This window comes from Anolis carolinensis, chromosome 4 (genome assembly GCF_035594765.1).
Source record: "Anolis carolinensis isolate JA03-04 chromosome 4, rAnoCar3.1.pri, whole genome shotgun sequence".
NCBI classification, from domain to species: domain Eukaryota; kingdom Metazoa; phylum Chordata; class Lepidosauria; order Squamata; family Dactyloidae; genus Anolis; species Anolis carolinensis.
In genome coordinates this window covers 75,633,476-75,658,324 of record NC_085844.1, presented here as the reverse complement: position 1 = coordinate 75,658,324, position 24,849 = coordinate 75,633,476, and the positions used below count along the sequence as shown (strand labels likewise).

The 24,849-nt window shown below is 39.4% G+C and overlaps 1 long non-coding RNA gene across 2 annotated transcripts in view; it reads left to right on the top strand.

Moving 5' to 3' along the window:
- Window positions 1–24,849, top strand: part of LOC103278564 (RNA-directed DNA polymerase from mobile element jockey) — a 406,813-nt gene that overhangs the window by 272,500 nt on the left and 109,464 nt on the right. For both annotated transcript variants that reach the window (XR_010006105.1, XR_010006102.1), the window contains exon 11: window positions 22,724–22,816. This is a non-coding gene — a long non-coding RNA (RNA-directed DNA polymerase from mobile element jockey). The remainder of the gene's footprint in view (window positions 1–22,723; window positions 22,817–24,849) is intronic.

The following is a 24,849-nucleotide window of genomic DNA, read 5'->3' as shown; positions in this document are numbered from 1 at the left end:
ACGGAGTATGAAAAAGCACCCATGCAATGCTACAGCACTATTTTCTTTTCTTCTGGAATATGTTATTGGCAGAATACAGTTTGTGATATAAAGGGTGTCACTTAACAGTCACTTCTTGTGTAAATATATTAATTGATCACAGAGGACCAGCTGTTACTTTTCGGTCTTTTAAAAAACAATTGAGAAAACTCAATGGTAGGGTCACCTTAGAGTCAGCATAAGTCAGAAATGGTTTTGAAGATACACAACAACAACAATTTGGAGCTTGCGTAGGGTAAAGGGTAGATTTTGGTTTTAAAAAACCCCTGGAATGTTCTGGCCAGGAAGTGGCTCTTTTCTGATGCATGCCCTTTCGTCATTTGTGCAAGTTGTACTTACTGTCATCGTTTTTGTCAGAGACAGAACGTCTTTGATTTCTGCTGAGGCTATCCTTGACTCATATGTAGTAAACTTGCTGTGGCTGTCTGTTGGCATTTTTGTTTTGAACAGATTATAAGGTCAGTGCAGTAAGCATTTCGTAGGAGCTTTCACAATCCTCTTTAGGCTGGCTACTGTACATACAGCCTGTTCCCTTTATTGACTTAAGTGAGAAAAGAATGATGACAAAGTTACCCTCAAGTAGTCTGAAGACAGGCAGCCCTGGGATACAAGTGTTCTTGACCACTATGTTGTACCATAGATTTTATCTGAGAGATAAGCAAACCTGAACACTGGCCAGGTTGAGTGTGTGCAGCTAGTTTGAAATCAAGCACACTTTCATGTCATAATGTAAAAGAGGAGTTAGAGCACTCGTTTTCAATCTTTGGTCCTCTAGATGTTTTAGGCTTCCATTCCCAGGCAATTGGCTAAACTGGCTGAGGCTTTTGGGAACTAAAGTCCAAAACACACAGAGGACTAAAAATTGAGAATATGTGTTGTGAATGTCAGTGCCTTCTAATTGCCCTGTCAACAAATTTAATTTAATATGGTTTTCTAAAGAAGGAATATTTAGAGGTGGTTTTGCCAGTTCCTTCCCTTGAAACATGGCCCACATCATCTAGTATTTCTTAATACTCTTACATCTAACTAACATTTTAAAGTAGTGATTTCCAACCTTTAGCTGTCCAAGTGTTTTAGACTTCAACTGCCAGAAATCCCAGCCAGCTTACTAACTGTGAGGAATTGTGGGAGTTGAAGTCCAAAACCTTTGGAGGACCAAAGGTTGAGAACCACAGGAACATGGCCATACAGTCCGAAAAACTCGCAGCAACCCAGTCGAGAACCTCTGCTTCAGAGTATTTAGGCCCAGGTTTGCCTTAGGGTCACAATAAATCAGAAATTAGTTGAAGGTACACACCACAAGGAGTATTCATTGATGGTTTCCTATCCAAGTGCAAATCATGGTTGACCATGCTAAGCTCCCAGTATTAAACACAAGCTGAAGCCTTTTGGATATTTAGGTATTTTACCAAAATTTGAGAACCACTGAAGTAAGGACTTTGACATTGACACTATTGAAGTCTAACTTAATTCATTTTCAGATATACTAGAAAAATGTCTCATATTTCAGAGAAACACACCTGTTTTATTACAGGAAAATACACTCCACCTTTCTTTAAATGGAACTGTTCTGAAAAGCCATTCCTTATTTAACACTTGTGATTTTGCCTTTTGGCCAAAATGGACCTACAAAACATTTCATTAGAAGCAGTAGAAAAAATAAATACAATTACTATAAACTACAACCATTAAGATATATGAAAACAGTCCAACAAAAGCACCAGCAGTTACAACAATTTCATGATTCCAGTGCTCCCCAAAGTTATTGGCTTAAAACTAATATGATTCTGAAGTAAGGGAACAACTGTATATTGTTTTTGCTTGTTGCATTTGAAAGCTCTTGGGTTGAAGTGCTGATTCCCACTTATTTAATGTAAGTGGCTAAAATGAAATTGACTCCTTGTTTGATGAATGTCAATTCTAATACCACACCTTTCTAGTTAAGAACAAAATAGCCATGGAGGGTAACACCATTTAAAAACATTTACAATCTGCACATGTGGAACAATTTACAATCATTTAAGCGGTATAAAAATGGAAAGTAGTGGCATCAATCATATAAAAAGGCTATATTCTCAACAGCAGATTAAACATAAAACAGAAATGCCTTTAGATTTTGAACAATGCCTGGCTTAATCCATACATTGCAAAAATTGCAATTTGCAAGAGTTCATATCCCTGCTCTGCCATGAAAACCCACTGGGCGACCTTAGGCAAGTCATACTCTTTTAGACTCGGAGAAAAGCTAAGGAAGGCAAAGCCCCTCTGGACAAATCTTGCCAAGAAAACCTCATGATAGGTTTTCCTTAGGGTCACTATAAGCTGGAAACAACCTAAAGGCACTACCAATAAAAACTACTCTCAGACCCTCAGACAAACAGTTTTTCATTGAAGTTTGGGATGCAAAAATCTAGTACAGGCAGTCCCCAAGTTACAAACATTTGACTTACAAATGTCTCATAGTTAAGAACATAGGTGAGACAACAGGAAATGAGAAAATCTACCCCTCGAAAAGGAAATTCACTCCTGAAACAGTTATCATGGGGAAAAGGTGTCGCTGTTGAAAGTTTCTCACCAATCCTTGTTTCCACAACAAGCCAAATTGTTGCAAAATCCAACAATCACAGGTACAGAAAGTGAGGTGAAATATTCTGAACAGGGGCACAGATGGCAGAACAAACACCACAGGGGTGTTAACACTTTCCTATGCTATCCAAACTACACACACACACACACACACACACACACACACACACACACACACACAGAGAGAGAGAGAGAGAGAGAGTGATAGTTAACCTGTTTTACTATTCACAGCCACAAAAGTATCAATACTTGCCAAAAGCAACAAACATATTCCAGTGTTGTCTATGTAGTATGTAGGAAGTTATGATGGTAATTGGATGAATACATAAAATGGATGTTTTTCTGCATTCCAGCATGCTTTCTGAACAAGTAATTCCAACTGACGTAGGGATTGTGAAGTTGTATGGATGGTCATGCCCTCCGGTGTCTCCATTCTGTCCCTGGTCTTCCTGGATTTAGCATGACAATCTAAAAGAGGGTGGGGTTTTTTTTGGTTTTTTTAAAAAACAAAAAAATGTGCTGGCTTAACAGTTATACATTTGGTGAAATTAAGGATCCTGATAAAAAGTCCTAACAGGGTGGATTAAAAAAAACATTTTAGGCTTCTCAAGACATTTTGCTTGTACCAAGTTGGCAATAAAATAATCGGGAGGGGGGGAGCTAGAAGTGATGAACTCATTCTAGAAAAAAACAATCTGATAACTTTCCATAGATGTGGGGGGGACACCACTAAAAATAGTGTCTTCTCATTAAGGAAAGGCATTTGGTAAACAGCCTCAGATTATGACCTTTGGATCTGGGCGGTTAAAATGCCCCCTTTCCACTTTGCTTACGAAGGTTAAAATGATAGATGGTAAAAAGGATGTTGTGCAAGGGAGTAACATTTTTGTTACTGTCACACTGGGAACATTACCACAAAAGACAAGCAAATTGCTATTGCATCTAAATAATAGTACCTTAGGTTGGGGCTTAGGGCATGATGTTGGAGGGGGAAAGTCCTTTGAGGAGGGGCCCTAACTAGCTATTGATTGGCACCGTGCTCAGGTGAGAAGCCATTCTTTTGTGGTCTCCCCTTCCTCCTGCCATCCTTCTCTAGTAACAATGGAAAGGGATGGGGGATCAAGTTGGAGGAAGTAATGTGTAGGGAGCCTGCATTTGGTAAGCTTTTGCTGCTAATGGACGTTATATTCATGGAATGGTCCCAGAGGTGCACAAGGCAAGACAGACAATTGTAGCAGGAGAGTCTCTTGTGACAAGACTCTTACTCTGAAGAGGTCAGGGTAATATACATTGACATATTTATTCTGCCCAGAATGCACAGACATTGAGATGTAAAAGCTAATGTCTTAAAGTCAATCAGTGAGTAATAATAATATAATAAGTCTATTCTTATAGCCTGCCTCCATCTCCCCGAAGGGAGTTGGAGTGGCTTACATGGGTACCAAGCCCAGAAAAAACAGAGGATTTAAAATACAAATTAGACACACACCAATAACAATATATTTAAAAACAATTAATCCAGGGAAATAAAAACATCTTAAAATACATCAGTGAACATCACAGAACCCAAAAGTGGGCCTATTGAGAATTACAAGGGGAAAGCAGGGCTTGTGCAAAATGCAGAACCAGGGCTGGGAATAAAGTACTGGAAACTGGAACAATGCATTGCATCACCATTTAAACATATTTAGTCTCCTGTGATACCTTTTTCAACAGATAATTTTAAATTGCTCTCTGTGGGGATGTTCTTAGTGTCGATCTACCTATCAATCTTTCTGTCTGAATGGAGAAGTATTTGATTAGTGTGTTTAAAGCAATAAAGATGTCTACAGTAGTGTCATGGTGATTGATACTAATTATCAGTCTTTATGTGGCTCCTTCAGTTTTGGCCACTTCCCTTGCAGATTGCAATTTTATCGTTAAAGTAATGCCCTACTGTCCACAGACTAGGTCATAAATTGCAGACTATCTTTTTTTAATGATTCTGTGTCCAGTGGTAGAATCCCAATAACCTTCATTATGTCTGCTCAAAGAAGTCTGTGACTTCCATAGTGAGTTCGTAATGGATTTATAAGGGCCAGCTGAAGACTGCCTCACATCAGAGGTTATCTTGATGGTGCTTTTGGTGCATTAGAATAAGCGGAAACATTAGGCAGACACGTGCAGATAACTGATTAGTTTCATTTGGCATCATTCTTTCACAATATTACTGTAAACTGAAATTGTTGCTCTTGAATAGGCCAAGCTACGGTGGAACATACAGAAGGCTCTATGGGACATGTCTGAAAATAATTGCACAAAATGTTGAGGAAATTTAGTCATAATCTCATTGGCCTAGCAGAGTTATTTGCAAAATAAGCATTTCATTTGAAATGTACATTCTAACACTTTAGTAAGGAGGTGGGTTTATTAGCCTAATTACTACTATAGTGATACTTTGATTTAAGAGTTTAATTTGTTCCATGACCAAGGTTGTAATTCAAAACACTCTTATCTCAAAACAAATTTCTCACTGAAAGGCATTGAAATACTATTAATCCATTTACATGGAACAATAAAAAAGAAATATCAACTTTAAAATGGCATAAACACAAAGTTGTGGGAAGAAATCACATTTGAGGCAACAAAATGTGTGTTGGCCAGTATAACAGTAAGACAAAATCTGCACACTCTCATGGAATAATAGTAAAAAAGAAAGATCAACTTTAAAATGGTAGAAGCACAAAGTTGTGGCAAGGAAGCACAAAGCACAAAGTGAAGAGGCAAAAGCATTTTTTTTCTTTATACTGTACTCATTCCAGCCTCCCTTCCTCTCTTGCTCACTTATTAAAAATAAGTGAAGCCAAACATACAAGGAGCAAAAACTACTCAAAATCAACTAACCCAAAATTTCTCAAAGCGAACAAGAGCAAAGCAGACCTCAATCTCCCAAAGTGGACAAGGGCATGAAGCATAGAGGCAAGAGGCATGGAGTCTGCGCTCTTGAAGCCCTGTACTCTGGTGCTAATGCTCCTGTTGGCACTTAACTCAAAATGTTGTTCTTATTTCAAAGTGAAACCCAGGTCAAGCAGCACCTCTTAACTCAAAATTCCCAAAAGTTAGGACACTCTTAAATAGAGGTCCGACTGTATATGTAATTCCTATCAATTTTCTTGTTTAGCTTTTCATAGGACAAATTTATTTCAGGAAAAATACAGGTATTGTTAATGATATTTTCCACATGCAAAAAATATCATGATCAAATATATATATCTTAAGCAGTTTTGATTTGGGTTTTATTTTCAATAAGTGAGATCCTCCTTCTTGAAACATACCCCAGGCATTTGACACTGGTAAGCATAGCTTGATTTGGATTTCCACAGCTTTAAACAGGGGGCTTTTTGGAACTGAGCTGCTAAGTTGGAGGTAAACTAGTCATATCTCAGTGATATATAAAAGATGTGATGGAACCAAAATATCATGTTCCCATTTGACACATGGGAAGTTGATGAGCTGCCTACATCTTATTGTATCATGATATCACAGGAGTATGACCAAACAGAAAAGGGCAAATAAAATAAATCAGGCAATTGGATTACCTACTCTATAGGGGTAGCTAAAATTATGTATGTAGATCTCTTTAGTTTAGAAACCAGACGAAGCAGCAATTGTATTCAACACGTTCATAAAATAAAGCACAGTTTAGAATAGACATGGGCAAACTTTGGTGTTTTGGACTTCAACTCCCAGAAATCCCAGCCAGCTTACCTGCTGTTAGGAATGTGGGAGCTGAAGTCCAAAACACCAGGTTTGCTCATGCCTGGTTTAGAAGAGCTATTAAATAGGAAAGGCCTTACTCTTCTAATCTGTTCTTGATTCTTCCTTGCATAATATTCAGTCATGAAATTTGCAGTAGCTCAGATGGTTTTATAAGGTTGTTTTATAAACGAGAGAGGTCAAGAAGGACATGTCTGTCAGTGGTTGTTAGTTTCTGAAAGTTAAGCAGAACCTAATTCTGAACAGAAGTTGCTCCACACCAAGCAACTGACTACTGTTGTTAAACTAAGCTAAGTAGATAGGCTTTGGTGTTATACAACAAAGCTCATGTTCCTACAACTAGCGTCTGTTGAATGCCACTGTTTCTCCATGCCTTAGTTACCTCTAGACTGGATTACTGTAATGCGCTCTACGTGGGGCTTCCCTTGAAGACAGCCCGGAAATTACAATTGGTTCAGCGTTCGGCTGCCAGACTAATAACTGGGGCGAGTTACAGGGAGAGATCAATTCCCCTGTTCAAGGAGCTCCACTGGCTGCCGTTTACTTTCCAGTCCCAATTCAAGGTGCAGACCATCACCTATAAAGCCCATCACCTATAAAGCACCTACCTTCGTGACCGTATCTCCTATTATAAACCTGCCCGACCCCTTCGATCGTCAGGGGAGGCTCTACTGTTACCATTACGATGTCTCAGGCCCACCTTGTGGGTACAAGGGAGAGGGCCTTCTCTGCTGTGGCCCCCCGATTGTGGAACTCACTGCCCGGTGAGATTAGGCAAGCCCCCACACTAGCAGCCTTTAAGAAAGACCTGAAAACATGGCTCTTCCACTGTGCTTTTGGAAAGTAATTGCTACATATATCCCTTTTGCTGCTCTCCTTCAATATCTGTCCTCCAGATTGCCCCACCACTCTATAACCCTGATCTCTGTGGTTTTTACTCCTACTTCCTTTCTCACCCCGAGTTTTAACCTAGTGTTCATGTGGCCCGCCCTTGGTTTTATTGTTCTACTGTTCTTTTGATTTTGTTTACTGTAGTGTATATTTTCTTTTATTGTATTGTTTAATGCGTTATGGTTTGTTGTTTTATATTGTATCGTTCTGGGCATGGCCCCATGTAAGCCGCCCTGAGTCCCCGTTGGGGAGATGGTGGCGGGGTATAAATAAAGATTATTATTATTATTATTATTATTATTATTATTATTATTATTATTATTATTATCTGACTTCTGGAAAATGGAGGAAATCAAAAATAGGGAAGAAGCAAAGCAGTGACATTGACTCTGACTAGAACTAGGGTTATCAGATCTTAGGACTCTACTTGGAGTTCCCAATATTGGTGCAGCAACTCTGGATGAAAGGTGGGCCTTCAAAGGATCAGTTCTAAGTGGCAAATAAAGGTCCATGCAAACATCTAGTCTAGCTAGTCTGCTTCATTTTGCAAAGGTTAATTGAAATCAAACAAAACAATTAGCAATGCGCAATTTCCAACCAGGAAAAATGTGTTCTGTCAGGATGTGTGTGTGCTTGAATAGCAAGCTGTGAGCAGCTGTGGTTGCTACTTAATGCCCATAACATCACCAGAGGCCATTCCTAAACCTTGAAATCTCAGAACCCTGAATGATTCTGACCTGGTATCCTCGGCTAGAACAGTGGTTCTTCAGCTGGTCTTTGGTCTTCCAGATGATTTGAACTTTCTCCCAAGGGCCTTATCATTGGTCAAGCTGATAGGTTTTCAGGGAAGTTGAAGTCCAAAATACTTGGAGGAGCAAAGGTTGAAAAACTTTATCTTAGACCGTGAAGTTCAGGTGTGGAAGTTAGGGTTTAAAGCACATTATCTGATTGACTGGAGGCTTCTCTGACTGGTTTAGCTAGTTTCCCTTTATGAGCCAGAGCTGAGTGTTAATACATTCCTAAATCTCGGCTTGATATCTTCCACAAATCATCGTGGTCTGAAGTCTTGGGACTGTTAGGAGAAGAAATTCACAACTGGAAGGCAACTGTAGGAGAGTTTATTTTCCAGAGTGCTATTTCTTTCATCTAAGGCCTATTCTTTGATTCTTAAGGCATGAGATCTGCAAGTAGTTTGATGCTGAAAAAAAAAAAGAAATTTAAGCATCTGTTCCTCGTGGATGCCACCATAGACTCCAGTACATCTAGTTACTGCCAATTTTCAAAGCAAGTCAGCATGTATTCCAACATAAAAGAAGTTTATTTTACATACACAGCTACAAAAAATTAATATGTGCTGTCCAGCAGTCTCTGAGATTTCCAAAACATTCAGATAACCAAACATTTAGATAAGCAGCCATGATATTTACATAGGATTACATTGCTATTATTAGTAATTTATGAAGCACTTTCTTACAACGCCAAGTGATTTGCAGTCCTTATCTGCTTCTTCCGCACAGCAGCCTTGTGAAGATCATTATTATTCCTGTTTTTACAGATGGAAAGCTGAGTCTGAAAGATAGCAACTTGCCTAAAGCCACCCAGTGAGTCCATTGCTGAGCTCGGATTTGAAATTGAGTTTCTCATGTTCATTTTCAAACCTCCATCCCATGGATTATCTTGACAGGCCCAGGCTCAAAATGGATTCAGATTGTAAGTTTTGAAAACCCCAAAGTTTGGGTTTTAAAGAACCTGCAGCATGTATCTGCATACATTTTTGCAATTCTCCTGCTCCCGCAGTCCTTTTATTTTTAAAATCTAAATATTAATGTTTTCTTGTTTTGTTAGTTGTCTGAGCTACTTATTCTTCTTCCTGAGAGAAGTAGACATTTACTCAGTGACCATATATAAAAGCTGAATGTACAAAGCACATAGGAATATTTTCTTTCAGCCCTTGTCTACTCATCATGAACCCATTAGATCAGTCCAGAAAATTTAGGGTCAATCTCACAGCATATCCACATCTTCTAGCCTTTATTCTGTCATAGGAAGATTCATAGGTTACTCTCCCACTATGGATTGTCACCTTGCCGTGGGGGCTTGCATGTTCCAGTGAACCTGTGGGCACATCCACTAGAGTCATGCACTCCCAGGAGGGGCCACAGGGGAGGATCCAGACCAAGAGCAATCCAAAGACCCTAAGACTTCAATGGCGGAGCAGGCGGAGGATAACATGGTACAGCTAACCCCTCTGTAATGCCAGGAATACAGCTTAATGGTGTAACATTAGAAAACGTTGACCATTTTCGCTACCTTGACAGCCACCTCTCCATAAAAATCAACATTGACACTGAAATACAACACCGCCTGAGCTCTGCAAGTGCAGCATTTTTCCGCATGAAGCAGAGAGTGTTTGATGATCGGGACATCCGTAGAGATACCAAGATGCTTGTTTATAAAGCCATTGTCCTCCCAACCCTGCTCTACGCCTGCGAAACGTGGACTGTCTACAGATGTCACACTCAACTCCTAGAGCATTTCCATCAGTGCTGCCTCAGAAAAATCCTGCAAATCGCTTGGGAAGACAGGCGAACAAATGCCAGCATGATGGAAGAAGCAAGGATCACCAGCATTGAAGCGAAGCTCCTATGCCATCAACTCCGCTGGACTGGCCACGTTGTTTGAATGCCCGAACACCGTCTCCCAAAGCAGTTACTCTACTCCCAACTCAAGAATGGAAAACGGAATGTTGGTAGGCAGGAAAAGAGATTTAAAGATGGGCTTAAAGAGGAGTTCGAAGAGGCACGAATGGAAGGCTTAATGGAGAAACGTGCCAAGAGGAAGGAGTGTCAAGCCAACCCCGACTGGGACCGACTTCCACCTGGAAACCAATGTCCTCATTGCAGGAGAACATGCGGATCAAGAATAGGTCTCTTCAGCCACCTATGGACCCACCCCAAGACCCCACAAATGGAGGACAATCATCCTCGGTCTACAAGGGATCGCCTAAGTAAGCATAGGTTACTCTAGAGCTTCTAGAAAACTCCGGACTGACCCACTGTGTTTTTGCTGTGTGGAAAACTGGATCAGACCGCAGCAGTCTGTAGGATAACGGCACAATGACCAACAAAATGACCTTGAGGCACTTCCTTGCTGGCACGTATGGCACTCCCATGGTCCTGCTCTAAAGCAGATTACTCCACTCAGATTATTTCAGGTGGTGTAAACACACCTTAGGCCTCCTCCCATTTTATTATCTTTAGTGTATTTAATATTTTATTTTCAGCTTGTACCTTTTAAGATACTTATAACAAGGCATTCTTGCTATTTTTGTCTTGGTTTGCATAGCTTAATATGAGGTCTGAATCTTTTGTTTAGAAATTCATTATAGGCAGTGCTGGTTCCTACATTTTGAATAGATTCTACTAGGTATATGGAGCCCTCACAAAAACTACTTTCTTCTGTGAGCGTGGAAGAAGCATGGTTTGTTTTTGTTGTGAAGTTACTTGAGAACATACTGCAAGTCGGTGTGTTGACGGCCAATTGCCCAGAGGGTGCTGGGAGGCTTCTCTCATGTTCCCGCAAGCTAGAGCTGACAGATAGGAGCTCACCCCATCTCACGGATTTGAAATGACAACTTTCAGGTCAGCAACGCAACCTTCAGGTCAGCAGTTCAGCTGACATAAGGGTTTAACCAATTGTGCCACCGCGGCTCTTTGTGAGCATGGTAGAGCATGTCCAGAGAACTGTGTTGCTCTTTCTGCAAGAAAGGATGTCTTCATTTTGTCACACCCTGTGCACATAGGACTCATATCAAAAACCTATCTATGTTTTGGGAAGTTCCCAAAAGGATATGGGTACAATAGCAACTTTCCTGTTACATTTCCCAGCAATTAGCATTCAGAAGTTGCCTCTGATCCTGGCTGTGCATATGTAGCTTTCAGGACTTGAATGGATTGATAGACTTATCTTTCATGAATTTGTCTAATCTCCCTTTAAAACTGTCTACGTTGGTGGCCTTCACTACTTGTTTACAGAAGTAACTGTATAGTGTTTCCGAAATGCTTTCTTTTGACATTATGTTGCTTATGAGCATAACAACCCATGCAAAGTACTAAGTGCACAAGAAGGAACATACTATGTTATGAATCCTAATATATGAAATATCTCAGACTATAAACAGTTTAAACCCTGGTTACACTCCCACTGTCCTACCAAATAGGATTAGCTTGCTTCAACCAGGGAATATAGCAGTTTGCTCTCTAGAAGCAGCAAAAACAGATGTTTGTTTTGCAGAAGCTGCTTGTTTCTAATAAGAAATGATGCTGTATTTGCAGTGATGAAATTTGTATTCTGTGGAGCTATAGCATTTTTCATTGATTCCTGCCTCACCAACTTTATTTTTGTCCCTTCCTCCCTTATCTTAATTGCCATACAGCCATTGGATTTTCCAGGCAGACATCCTTTTTTTTTTTTTTTAGAAAAATATAAATACAACAAAACAGATCCCTTTCTAACATTTATAGATAAAAAGCAGCATAAGACCACAAAAGAAACATGCAAACTAAGGTGACATAATTCTTTAAAGTGCCAGGGGAAATACACATCTTAACATGCAGCTAAAAGGATTATAGATTTGCCACTATCAGTGTCTATTTGGAGTAGTCATTCTGGAGTTGAGGAGCTACTGTTGGAAAGACTACCCTCTAACATGATGCAATTCCCATTATACTCAAGCAGTACGGATACTGGGCATTTTGAGATTGTGAAAAGCTTTCTTACTGCATACATGTTACACCTCTGTACCTGAAGAAGGATGTCGAACTCAAGAGTTTCAGCAATGGGCAGTCTTGTATGGAGGAGCTTCTTTGCTTTGGGTCATCAAGTGTTTAGATCACAGAAACTTCAGTTATGCTCAGAACTACAAGGAGGTCAATACAGTTGTTCAAACTTAAATTAATATTTTACCTTCTTCCTAAATCCTTAAAATCAATTTTATATCCTACCTTTTCTCCTTTTCTCCAAGGAGTTGAAATTGAACGGTGGGATGGGCTGAGAAACAATGATTGCCAAAAGGCTAATGTTTTTCATTTCTATCTGCCGTGTTATGCATACTACTACTATACCACATAAGAATGCAGAGACATGAGATACGTTAATTTGGAGCATTTGTACCTCACAGCTGATCCTGATTCAGCATGTATTTTGTTGGCCTGTCCCCTTGTCCTCTTGTCACTGCTGCCATGCCTCACCAATCAGCAACTCTAGGAGATCCTGGCCGTCATCTGTCATGTCTGCTCAGATCAAACCACTGTGTCATCAGCAAGAAGGGGATAAAGCAACACTCTCCTTGTTCCCACTAAGTTTGCCATAGGATTTTAGAAAAGCATTACCTCTTAAAGATCATAACCTTTTAGAGTAGAGCCAAAAACCCATTTGAGTGGAATCTTCTCAAGTGGTATAGCACTAAATGCTATTATGCAAGGTAATTGGCTTCAGTTGTTAGACAGAATGACCTGCTGTCTTTGATCTGTTAAGAAACAGAGAATATGCCAGTGCATAAAAATAGCAGTTCTTTGGAAGTGTTTTTCAGTGCCCAAAAATATATCTACTCTGCCGTAAAACAGCTTGTTTATGTTATGCACTCAAGAGAAAGTACACTTTGGTAAAAATAACATATTTGGTTTACTCATGATCTTCATGTGTTCAGTATACACAGGTTCACAACTTATCAGTCAGTTACAGATATGTTTGAGATAGTTACTGTTCTATTTGATTTGAAAGAACTTCTCTTACACAATAAACAGTAGGCAAGTGTTTGCAAGTCTGTGATCTGAGCAGTCCCAAAGTCTAAAGAAGTCTGCACTCTGTGCTTGTCTCAGAGTGGATCATGTGGTCTGCAGCCCCTACCACAACTTCTCAAGAAAACATAGAGCAAGGAAAGAAAGCTGCATAACAGAACATATATACAGTAAGTAAGCAACAGGATTATAGATAAACACATTACTAGAGGAGGCTTGAAGAAGGTCGTAATTTCCAACATAGGATTTCACAGTTGGGTCCTTGCTGCTGGGATTTTGAAGCTCACCTGTGTTCTGGTATCTATACAACATTTCATCATTCTTGTCTTTATAGATTATCTAATAGTTTGGTTCTAGAGCTTTGTGCCTCACATTAGTTCCATATTGCTTCCATTTTCAATTCTCCCATGCAGCCACTCTTTTTTTTTTTTTTTTTTGGAAAACCGGGATGTAGAAATATTGTGCTTCCATTGTTTTTATCAAGGAAACAGGGCTCATTCTATGGCAATTTGATTATTTTTGCTTGTTTAGTTTTGATGAGTGCCAGAATACAACCTCATATGTAATACAAGAGAGGGATGTGTTTTTAATGTAAAAACCCAAAGGCTTCTGTTTAGAACTGCAGGTTATGCCTCCAAGGCTTTCTAAAGCATTATTACAGCATGCTCCTAATTAAGATAAGGTTATCATTTTAACTTGTACCAAGAATGCAATTAGAGTTTTTGCTCAGAACTATAGCAGTTAATTTTGTACAAATTCCATTCCAATGCAAACAAAATGCAGTGTGGTTTTTACTAGATCCATTATAAAGTGAAATTACATACTGAAATCTATTGTTCAGCAAGCCCCCATATATCCTGAAATTTATTGCAGTTGAAACAAAAACAATGAGGGCTGTCTAGCTCCTATTTTAAATATGTTTCCACAACCCCCAAAGCAAGGAGATTACAATTCATTGGTAGCACTGAGTTTGTTGTTGCTCTGCTGATGGAAGTAGCTTTGACCAGCTCTGTCTGGTTTGTTCCTTTTCTTATTTTCTGGAGAACTGAGATCTGGGTTCAGTCCCTCGTGCCTAGTTAGACTACTGTAGTGTGCTCTCTGTTAGATTGCTCTTGAAGACAGTTCAGAAATGTGGGCTAGTCTTACATGCTACTGCAAGAAAGGACCACTTTGTGCCAGCTGTCAATTCAGTTCACCACCATTTTGTTTTTTGGTTCAATATAAAGTGCTGGTATTATATCTTAAAGTTCTAATTGTCCAAGACCAGGGTGTGTCCAGATTTTATGGACATCTTCATGATTTTTCTTCAGCTACTGTTAGAAAAAGAATAAGTAGGAAGATCCTAGAAGCTGACTTAATATTTGAGTATGATCATACGTAGAAGGATATTCCTGCTAGACTCTGGACTTGGACAGTTAGGGCTTTAAAATGTGATGCCAGCAATTTAAACAAGAGTTGGTTTATCCACAGTGATAGCCAGTTTGAGAAATTGCTAGAAATGGCTGGCCACTGTCCCATATGGCCACTCTCCCAAGCACATCACTGCAGCTACACAGCTACTCCATACAACAAATAAACTCCTGACTCCTAATCTCTGGCATTATTCAAATAATTTTAGGTCTCTATGCATTGTGGGTAGTACCTCATGCGCCTCACAACTGAACATATAACAAAAGAGATCTCCACAAACAAGCTTTTGGCCCCAAGGAAAATGATTTTTGGTAGGCAGATTTATTGCTTCCACATGTCATTGCCATACTGTTTGAGCTGCCTCCCTCTGATTCAGCCAGCTTCGTAATTCTTGCTTCTCGGCATGCGTGCTGTTCCCTTTCCTTCTCCTGTGGCTTTCCCCGGGTCCTAAATTCAGTAAATTCATACCATTTCACCACTAAACTGATGACAGTAGCATTTTCTAGCTTGCTGGCTGTCCTCAGGTCACACAGAAGCAGTTGTATAAAAAGAGAGTGGTAGATTTTAGCTGTCTCTTATGGTCTCATCAATCAGAATCTCCATCCACTGCCTTAGAAGGCTAATTCACTTTCTTGCTTACCAGAAAAATCCTCATACAGTAGCATACTTACCATGGTGTTATGGTGTATTGTATGTTACAATACCAGGACCCAGTTGTTCTCTTTCTTATTGTGAACACTACACAGATGTTGTATTCTAAAACATGGTAAGGGTAAAGTTTTCCACTGACATTAAGTCTAGTTGTGTCCAACTCTATGGGATGGAGCTCATCTCCATTTTTAAGCCAAAGAGCCAGCGTTATCCATAGACACCTATAAGGTCATGTGGCCAGCATGACTGCATGGAGTGTCATTACCTTCCCGCCAGAGCATACCTATTGATCTGCTCACAGAAAAAATTGCATGTTTTCGAACTAAGTTGGCAGAAGCTGGGCTAACAGTGAGACCTCACCCTGCTCCCCAGATTTGAACCTTTCGGTCAGCAGGTTCAGCAGCTCACCGATTTCACCCACTGCACCACCAGTAAAAAAATAAAAAACTCACATCTGCCACCATGTTATGTAAACTTTTTTTCTTAAAAACGTGACTACATTAGGCCCTTGAAATCCACTGTGGTTTTGTTCCAAGATCTGCTGTGGATACCAAAATCCGAGGATGCTCAATTCGAGGTTTGCTGTGTTTGTGTTTTCAATCAAGCCATTGATGTAGTCATCTATAGCTGAAAGCTGGTGTTTGAATCAGTGGTGTAAGTATATGTGTGATTCCATCTACACTGCCACATAATGCAGTTTTGGAATGCAAATTAACTGTATTGAACTGGAAGCTATGTTAGTTGTAGACTCATATAATTCAGTTCAATGAAGTTCAATCTGCATTATAGGAGTCTATACTGACCATTATAATGCTGTTCGAACTGCATTATATGGCAATGCTGTTGGGCTTGGGTGTATGTATGTTGCAAGTTGAATTGTATTCCTAGTTTACTTCTGGCTGCTGGGATGAAGAGTTCTCTATCATTCCCCAATCCAGGGAGGAGAGCTTTTGGTAAAGAATTATGATTCTTCTCTGCCAAAAACATAGCTCAAGCAGGCCTGTGGCCAGGATTTTGATTGGGAGGGGGGTGTGAGTCTGAGTGAGAGAGGATCTACCCTAGCAAACCTTTTGTATTGTTATCCGAATACTCCCATGCATATGGGATATATTGAGCATGGTGATTAGATCATGATATGAATAAACATAACAGTTAAAATAATTCTCGTGGACCACCCTGGGAATTTCAGGAGAGGGGCTGAAACCCCTCAAGCCCCCCCCCCCACACACACACACCTACCTTCCTGAGCTCAAGGGTTCAAATTGTGTTTCTGTCCTTAATCTCGGTATAGTAAAGGTAAAGGTTTCCCTTGACATTAAGTCCAGTCATGTCTGACTCTGGGGGTTGGTGCTCATCTCCATTTCTAAGCCAAAGAGCCGGCATTTGTGATGAGTCATGGGCCATGTAGTCCCGTTCCTGGCACTGTTGTGCTAGATGAGGAGGAAAACTGGGGTTTCTCACCGTTTCAGTCAGAATTGGAACCTTCCCAGCCAGATTTGGAAACCTTGCACCTGCAAGAGATTTGTCTTCCAGAAGTCTGTCAAACAAGCCCTGAGCCTAAATCTCCTACGTTTTCTCGCCATGAGTTTTGTAAACAACAGAGGGGAGTTCAAGCGGCCTCTCGCAGGAGTGCTAGGATAGCTGCTAAGCATTCAGCTGATTAAGTCTGCTTACCATGAGAAACTTTAAGGAGTCACACATCTGGACTCAGAGAATAGCTTTCGTTTCTGGTTCTCCAGAGAACTGCTCTTTGGCGGGAAAACGAGACCCTATTTAGGTGTTTTACCCACAAAGGGATCTTGCGGAGTCAATTCGTCAGCTACCGGAGTAGCGTGTGTGGACAGCTACTCCGTTTCCAAGCCTCGTTCCTGTTTCAAGCCTTGTTCCCGATTTCAAGCCTTCGTTTCCAGCCTTGTTTTACTCTCCGGATCTTGCCTTGTTTTCCGGACCTCGCCAAGTAATTCCACGGATCCTATTCTTGCTCCTCGTTTCCTTGCTGCCTCGAATCAAGCCTTGTGTTTCAAGAATCAAGTTATTTCCTAGCCTTGCTCAAGTTCATGGACTAAGGACCTTGTCATCTCCCCTCACTTGCTTGGCAAGTGAGTGTTTCGGTTATTGGATTACAACTTTGGACCTTAATATTTCATATTGGACATTGCTTCTTTGGACTAATTTTGACCTTTCCTGAAAGGTCTACTCCTGGACTAATTCATACGCTTGCTTTTATTAACTTTACATATTTCCTTAATAAAGATATTAGATAGATTCTGGCCTCTGTGTATGGTTATTGGTGCTCTGCTGCCTGGGTCGTGACAGCATTGTCCGTAGACATCTCCAAGGTCATGTGGCCGACATGACTGCATGGAGTGCCGTTACCTTCCCGCCGGAGCGGTACCTATTGATCTACTCACATTGGCATGTTTTCTAACTGCTAGGTTGGCAGAAGCGGCCGCTCACGCCGCTCCCGGGGTTTGAACCTGGGACCTTTCGGTCTGCAAGTTCAGCAGCTCAGTGCTTTAACACACTTCGCCACCGGGGCTCCTTAATCTCGGTATACATAGAAGGAAAATTCAAAGATTTGCACTCTATACATTGAGATATGTGTGTCCCCAAATTGTGCTTGTGTGTTTGAGACTAGGCAGGGGTAGACAGACATAAGTGGCCCACAGATAAATGACAGTCAGCACATGAAAGAAGTCAATGGAAACCGAAAGATTGTTCATTGATATTTTAGGATTACAGTAAAATTTATTTTATTTTTAATAAATAAATACCATTTTGAAAAGTAAACCTGTTTTAATCTCATCAACCACTGTAATCATTTTGATTTTAAAGTCAGATTTATTTTATCTGAATAGTAAATAGAAAACCCGTCTACAGAAGTGAGAGGACAAGCATATAAAATAATTACAACAATACCACAGGTTCCCACTGCAAGAAATAAAAACATCATAGCAGGTTTTTCATTAAAAGTGTAATGTGGGAACTTGCTTTTGATGTTGATGAGGGATTTCCTTATCAGGGCATATTTGCCTTGACCTTTCACCTCAAATTCAGACAAATTCCTTGCTCTCTAGACCCAGAAAAGAACCTAGCAACCATGTCAGTTTTAAGGTGTTATCTGTGTTACAATGCACATCTATCTTTGTTAAAAAAAACCTCTCAGGTAGTTCAGATAACATGCAGATTTTGCTCTTAAAAATGTTCATGTTGGCAATCTTAGGCAGTCACTGGAACCTATATGCATAGCTACCAGTGCTGTTTGAATGTGATAACTATTAAACAAGGCCTTACTGATGGCATTGCATTTTAAATGTGCCCATTTTTAGAGATATTTGCATCAGCCTCTACACAGTTTATTTTCTGGACGTCAGTTATCATACAGCTTCAGCAGACATCTGTGAGGTCCAGTAGGCATTGTACTTTTTCCTCCAGTCTTGGCCAACTCTCATGAAAAGGATTACATATGGAATTAAGGAGTAGTTTTACACTTCAAAAATTACCATGATTCTACACCCATTAAAAGCCAACCATTTGGCATGCAAGAACAGTTATCATGTGGGTGAAAAGTATACATAATTGTACCATCATTTTAATGCAGTATTTGTGTTCTTGTCTTCTTTTATCTTACAAGTGGAAAACTATTTGTCCTTCTGCAATCAATTTCTTTGTAATAATTTAACTATTTTTGACATATGTGCATTTAAATTGTATCACTATTTTTAATTGGGATTTTAAAATTTGCTCTATCATTTATAATCAGTTTTTGAAATTAAAAAATGATATGATACAATCTGGCAAAGATAGTTGCTTTGATTAAACAGATGTGTTTATGTTAGTTCTGAATTGATGAAATGTTCAGAGGGGTTGTGGAAAGCTAGATTCATTGCTGTGTTGGAGTGTTTTACGAAGTTTCTATTTGCCAGCAGGGAAAAAACCTGTTAAGTTGTGGATAGAAGAGAAAAATATAATTATAACTGTGAACCCATTTGTTATTTTGGGTATATGGATACATATGCTCCAGTTTCAAGCCAGTATGATGTTATCATGTTGGCAAGTATAATTATTTGGTGATGATGCTATGAACTGTTAAGTATCTCTACATCTTCTCTGAAGGCTGGAGTTCATGACAGTACTATAGGTTTGTTCTTACAGGATAAACAGACCTCTATTTGGGCGAAAATCATATATCTTCCAGTTATTGTTGGAGCGCGACTCCCGTCAAGCTCAGCCAGGTGATGATGATAGGTATTACAGGCCACATCTTTTCCTTCCTATCTATGGACTGTTCGAAAGTGTTACCACTATTTTCTTGTTTTGGAACTTATAAGAATACATTTTAGGAAGCCGACACAATATTCCTCTATTTAGTCATATCATTTTATGGTTCTCAGGAAAGGAATTTGGGGAAACACAAGCTTATCATGACTATTTAAAATGCTGCTTTGGTGGCTGTGTGAACTGAAGCTACAATTGACTGAAAAATGACTTAGGCCTGATTTTCAAAGTGTTATGGTTGGTGATCATGTCATTTTTGCAAGGTGTGTTTGTTGAAGGAAACAAAAGTAGATATTTTCTGGCACCTTACAAAAATCTCTTTATAAAAAAGTAGTTGGCTTGTAAAAGTAAGCAAATAGGAGGAATTTCATGTACCTGCATGTAATCCAAAGGCTTCTGCAAGCCTCCATCTTTTGTATTTCCTAATTTTATATTTAAATTCACATCAGAGTTCTCTCACCTTATCTTTTATTGATGATATATCATTCTAAAGGCTTTATTGCTTCAGATTACAGGTATTTTCTTTTCTTTTCTTTTCTTCTTTCTTTGTTTCTTGTATGGAGGAGCATTCAGTCATGAGATGTCCCATTTGAGTACAGCTGAGAGATAAGTTTTCTACCCTATTTGCTGTTTGTGATAACTAGACCTAAAACCCATGACCTGGCAATAAACTTTCAGGGACAGATTCCTTATCACATCACCACCTGACTTCAGAAGAAGATCCAAACACTTGACTGTTCCTTCTGTCTTAATTATTTTCCAGAGTTATATTATTTACCTACATTGCACTGGCCAGTTATCTGGAATATATGGTTCCTTTCCCAAACTAGAAATGTCCTGGGGATGCTTAAGATTGCACAAGATGGTTTCTTATTTTCCTGAAAGGGTTTTTAAAATATGCATTGGATCTAGAGATGGAAAAGATTTTCACTCCTATTCATTTTCAGGACAACAAATGGATTTCCCAAAACCTGGCAGAAAAACACAGACAAAAATGTGCAGTTCTATCTCGGTAGTCATATATCCTGTAATGATTGGGGAAAATATTCTGCACAGAAATACCTGTGAGAGTTTTGCATGAAAATGACATGGAAACTGTTTTGGAAACGTACATAGTTTCTTGTGCAAAACTGTTTTTGCACAAAAATGTTAATTTTGCATTTAAATCAATGTGTCTTTTGAAATCATGTTTTTCTACATAAAAATATGTTTAAGTAACAAACACATTTTTAGAAAAGCATGTAGATTTTTTGTGCAAAATTGTTATCTTTGTCAAACCAGTTTGAAAATATCCTGTTATAAAATGGGTCTCTCATCTAAATCTACACTTAAGTCTACACTTGTTTAATTTTATACCTACTGGCCACAGCCTAACTTTTATGACTAGTACCAACTAGAGCAGCCCATTGAATCAATGGAAATACGTAAGTGTTGACTTAACAATTTTGCAGTTGATTCAATAGGTTTACTGTTGTTGAAACAAACAACTGTCTTTAATAAGTCTACATTTTCTTGACTTCAGAGATGCTATTAACACCTGTTAATAGCATTACTGAGCACTGAGCTTATAATGTCCACATTTCATGGTGAACATGCTCTAGATCTATAGGAAGATATAGATATGATGCTGTACTATAGATATGTATGATATATGCCTTTACACACAGAGAAACCTACACATACATACTGCTTTTAATTTGCTGGCTTTGCTCCAAATAGAGTGAATTAGAATTTTGGGCCTGTTGGTAATCTGACTCTTTTTCTGGATTGCCACACTTGTTTGTTATAGAACAGCACTTGTATCACTTGGATATCTGCCATGTACTGTTTGTTTACAGTAATAAGCATGGAAATGCTTACATCCTGACTGTACTCCCAAAGTTGAAACATCTGGCAGGTGTGAAAAAACAATGCTCTTTCATTGAAACCTGTCAAGTGTGTGTCATTTAATGCTCCCGTCCTAAACTAATAAAAGAAAATGGGGGTTTTGACTATGGTAATACCATATTTACTCGAATGTAATGCACATCTTTTTGGCTTCATTGCTTAGCCAAAATGCAAGTGCACATTACATTCGATGGAGCATTAGAATCATGCACCAAAATGTGCCTATTCCCCTGTCAGGCTCAGTGTACCGGATTCCTGGCCTCTGGAGGAACTGCAGCTTCCCAGCTGGCCTCATTCAGGCTCTGAAAGAGGCCAAGTGGAAAGCCAGACCCCTCAGCTGAACCAGACTGGACTTGGCTTGGCAGGGGGTGAGGGAGGGGAGCCACTTCTCCTTTCCTCCCAGCTGAGAAGCAAAGAAGAAGACACCCCTCTTCCCAAGTCCATTTGCCATAGACTCTAATTGAGAGGCTAAGGAAAACACCCCCCCCCCCCCATACCCAGGTCGGTTTTCTTTAGCCTCCCATTGAGAGGCTAAGGAAAAGGGACTTACCTACCTTCCAGGTCCTTTTTCTCTAGCTTCCCATTGAAGGGCTAAGGAAAAGGGACTCTCCCCCCACCTCCTTTCCAAATCCTTCCCTCAAGAATATTTAACTTCTGGTGCTCAAGAAGGAAAGAATACTTTTAGAGTAAATTTAAGGTCCCCGTAACCTCCTATTCTGATATCTGTTTATTATGATTATAATTATGGTTATTATTATTTATTTCTGCTGTTATGTTGTCATGATGTTATAAAATGCCCTATGGCCCTGCTGGCGGATCTGATCCATCAAATAGTCTGGACCTAAGACTTTATAGGTCATAATGAACAGTCAGAATTATGCCTGGAAACATCTAAAAAAAGAACACATTTTGTTGCTGTAAAAATAATGTTTGAAAAAAGGGTTTGCTACTTTCTGTGGGCACTAAGGTACTGTTCAACACATGACTGTCATCTTTGCCATAAGTATTGTTCCAAATAACATAAGCCTCGTCTGTAACATGAAGTCTCACTTCTCTTCCCCTCTCTCTTCCTTTTCTTTCAAGGCTCCTTGAAGGGAAGGGTTGCCTGATGTTATTCTCCATTGCTAACACTTTTTATTTTTAAAGAAGGAATTCTAAGCACACAACAACACCTTTTGGGAACAAATTACAAAGAGGGTACTTTTTGCCGCTGCATATTACATTCACCAGCAAATCCTTTTTTTTTGTTTTTGTTTTCAGGGTCTTGAAAATTGAGGTGCACATTAGATTCAACAGTGCACTAGATTCGAGTAAATACAGGTTTATTTACACTTCATTAACCTATGGCTCACTTAAGCAGCCAAGTCAGTGTATGCAAAAACAAGTAATTTGCTTATTTTAATATCTGCTTGTATATTTTCCTGCAGGAGCATCCACAGTTCAGCAAATAATCAGAAGCTTACAGTAAACCTCATGTCTCTATTCTTGTGAGGAATCGCCTTTATAACGTCCTTTTATAGGTATGTAACAATTTGTGTGCATGCTTGATTAAAGTGATAGGCACAATGCCTTCTTAATGTCAGTGGATTGCACCTCCTATGGCTAAGCTGATGGGAGTTGAAATTCACATTCCTGCTCCTGGTGATAATAAGAAGGGTGGCAGTCTGTCTGGGAAAGGAGTTTGATAGACCATCAACACTACAGAATTATAGTAGTTTAACACTACTTTAACTGCCATGGCACTGTCTATGGAATCCTAGTTTATTATTACAACAGATCTCTCTGAATGAGAAGGGTATATATCTCATAAAATTACAACTCCACAAATTACATTACATGGAGACATGACAATTAATGTGATGTCAAACTGCTGTAATTCTTTAGAGTGGATAGAACATCAGAACCTGGGAATAGCCCCTGAAGAGACCTTCTCTCCTGTTTCTTCCAGATGTACCTGTGAGAGTAATGGGACATAGTGAAGGGGTTCCAGAATATCTCAATGCATATGCAGACACATATGTCTCATATAGGGAGATACAGTCCTTGAGACAGTCATTCTCATTCTTTTTACTCTTTTGTTTGTTTAAATATTTATTACCCTACTATCCACCCCACAGTATAAAATATCTGGGTGCTGTAGAGGCAACTATTTAAAGCAGTTTAAATAAATTATATCATATATTCAATCAGAACTAAACAATCAGTTTAAGCCAAGTTCATAGAATCATAGAGTCAGAAGAGACTTTTTTTGCCATTTTTAAAAAATTGTTTTTAATGCAAAAGATTTAAAGAAAAATCCTCTGTCACACTTTTAAATGATCAAATATCAAATGATCAAATATGGAGGAATACTGCACAAAATATGTTTTTCCTGCAGCAGGAAAAAGATTACAATAAATATCAATCCTTGCAAATACAGGCAAAAGCTTGCATCCCCAATGTGTTTGAGGGTGATATCTGAGGTAGGAGATTTGATTGTCTGTGCAATCAACTTTAATTGTTGTGAAGAAATAGGGACTTATCTGACGCTCAGTCTTCAAATTGAATATTGGTTAAGCATTTCTTACCTGAAATGCTTGGGACCTAAAGTGGTTGGGGTTTCAGATATTATTTATTTTAATATATGTACATAATGAGATCATGGAGATGTGACCCAAGTCATCAAATTCACTTACATTTCATATGCACCTTATCCATATAGCTTGAAGGTAGTTTTAGGACAACTTCACATGGCCCTTTTGGGCCATGCCATTGTGCTGGCAATCACCGGTGAAAGGGAAGGCATGCTGGGTGGCTCATGACACCCCGTGTGCCCTCTCACTTTCCCATATCACACAAAGGGGATGGTAGAGGGTGCTTTGGTATCCTTTCCCTCCCCATTAGATGGCAGAAAGGGCATCAACATGCATTGCCCCACAGCCCTTTTTTTTCATCACATGGCACAAAAGGGAGGAAAGTGCAGGCAGCTCTGTTGGAGCTACCCAAATTACACTTTCCTCCCTTTAGTGGAGGAGAAAGTGCATAAAAGCGGCAAAATGGGGTAAAAATGCTCCATGTGAAGAGGTCCTTATACAACATTTCAAGTAATGTTGCGCATAAAACAAAGTGTGTGTACATTGAAAGGTCTCAGCAACGCAATATAGATGATTTCTGGAGTGTTTTTGAATTCTTGATAAGGAATGCTCCAGATATTGCAAACAAAAACTTCCATATATCCTAGCCAGTATAGCCAGCGATGGTTAATACTAGAAGGTGCTGTTCAGAAGGATCTAGAGGACCACACAATTGCCACTACTGCTGTAGAGGATCATGAGATTAGAGACCTAAAGTAGTTCTGTCTTGGCCTTGGATACAGGATGTTGTGTGCATTTCCAAAACCCAGCCTTGTACAGACTTGCATCAATATGGTTTTGCTGATGCAAGCATATTTTTCTGTTTGTATATTGATGAGGAATCAGAGAGGAAAATATGTAAGCAAAGAGATATATAACCAAAGGATGGCTTTCAGAGGCCTAAAGCCACTAAATAGTCCCTGGCAACTTACACCAAAGGT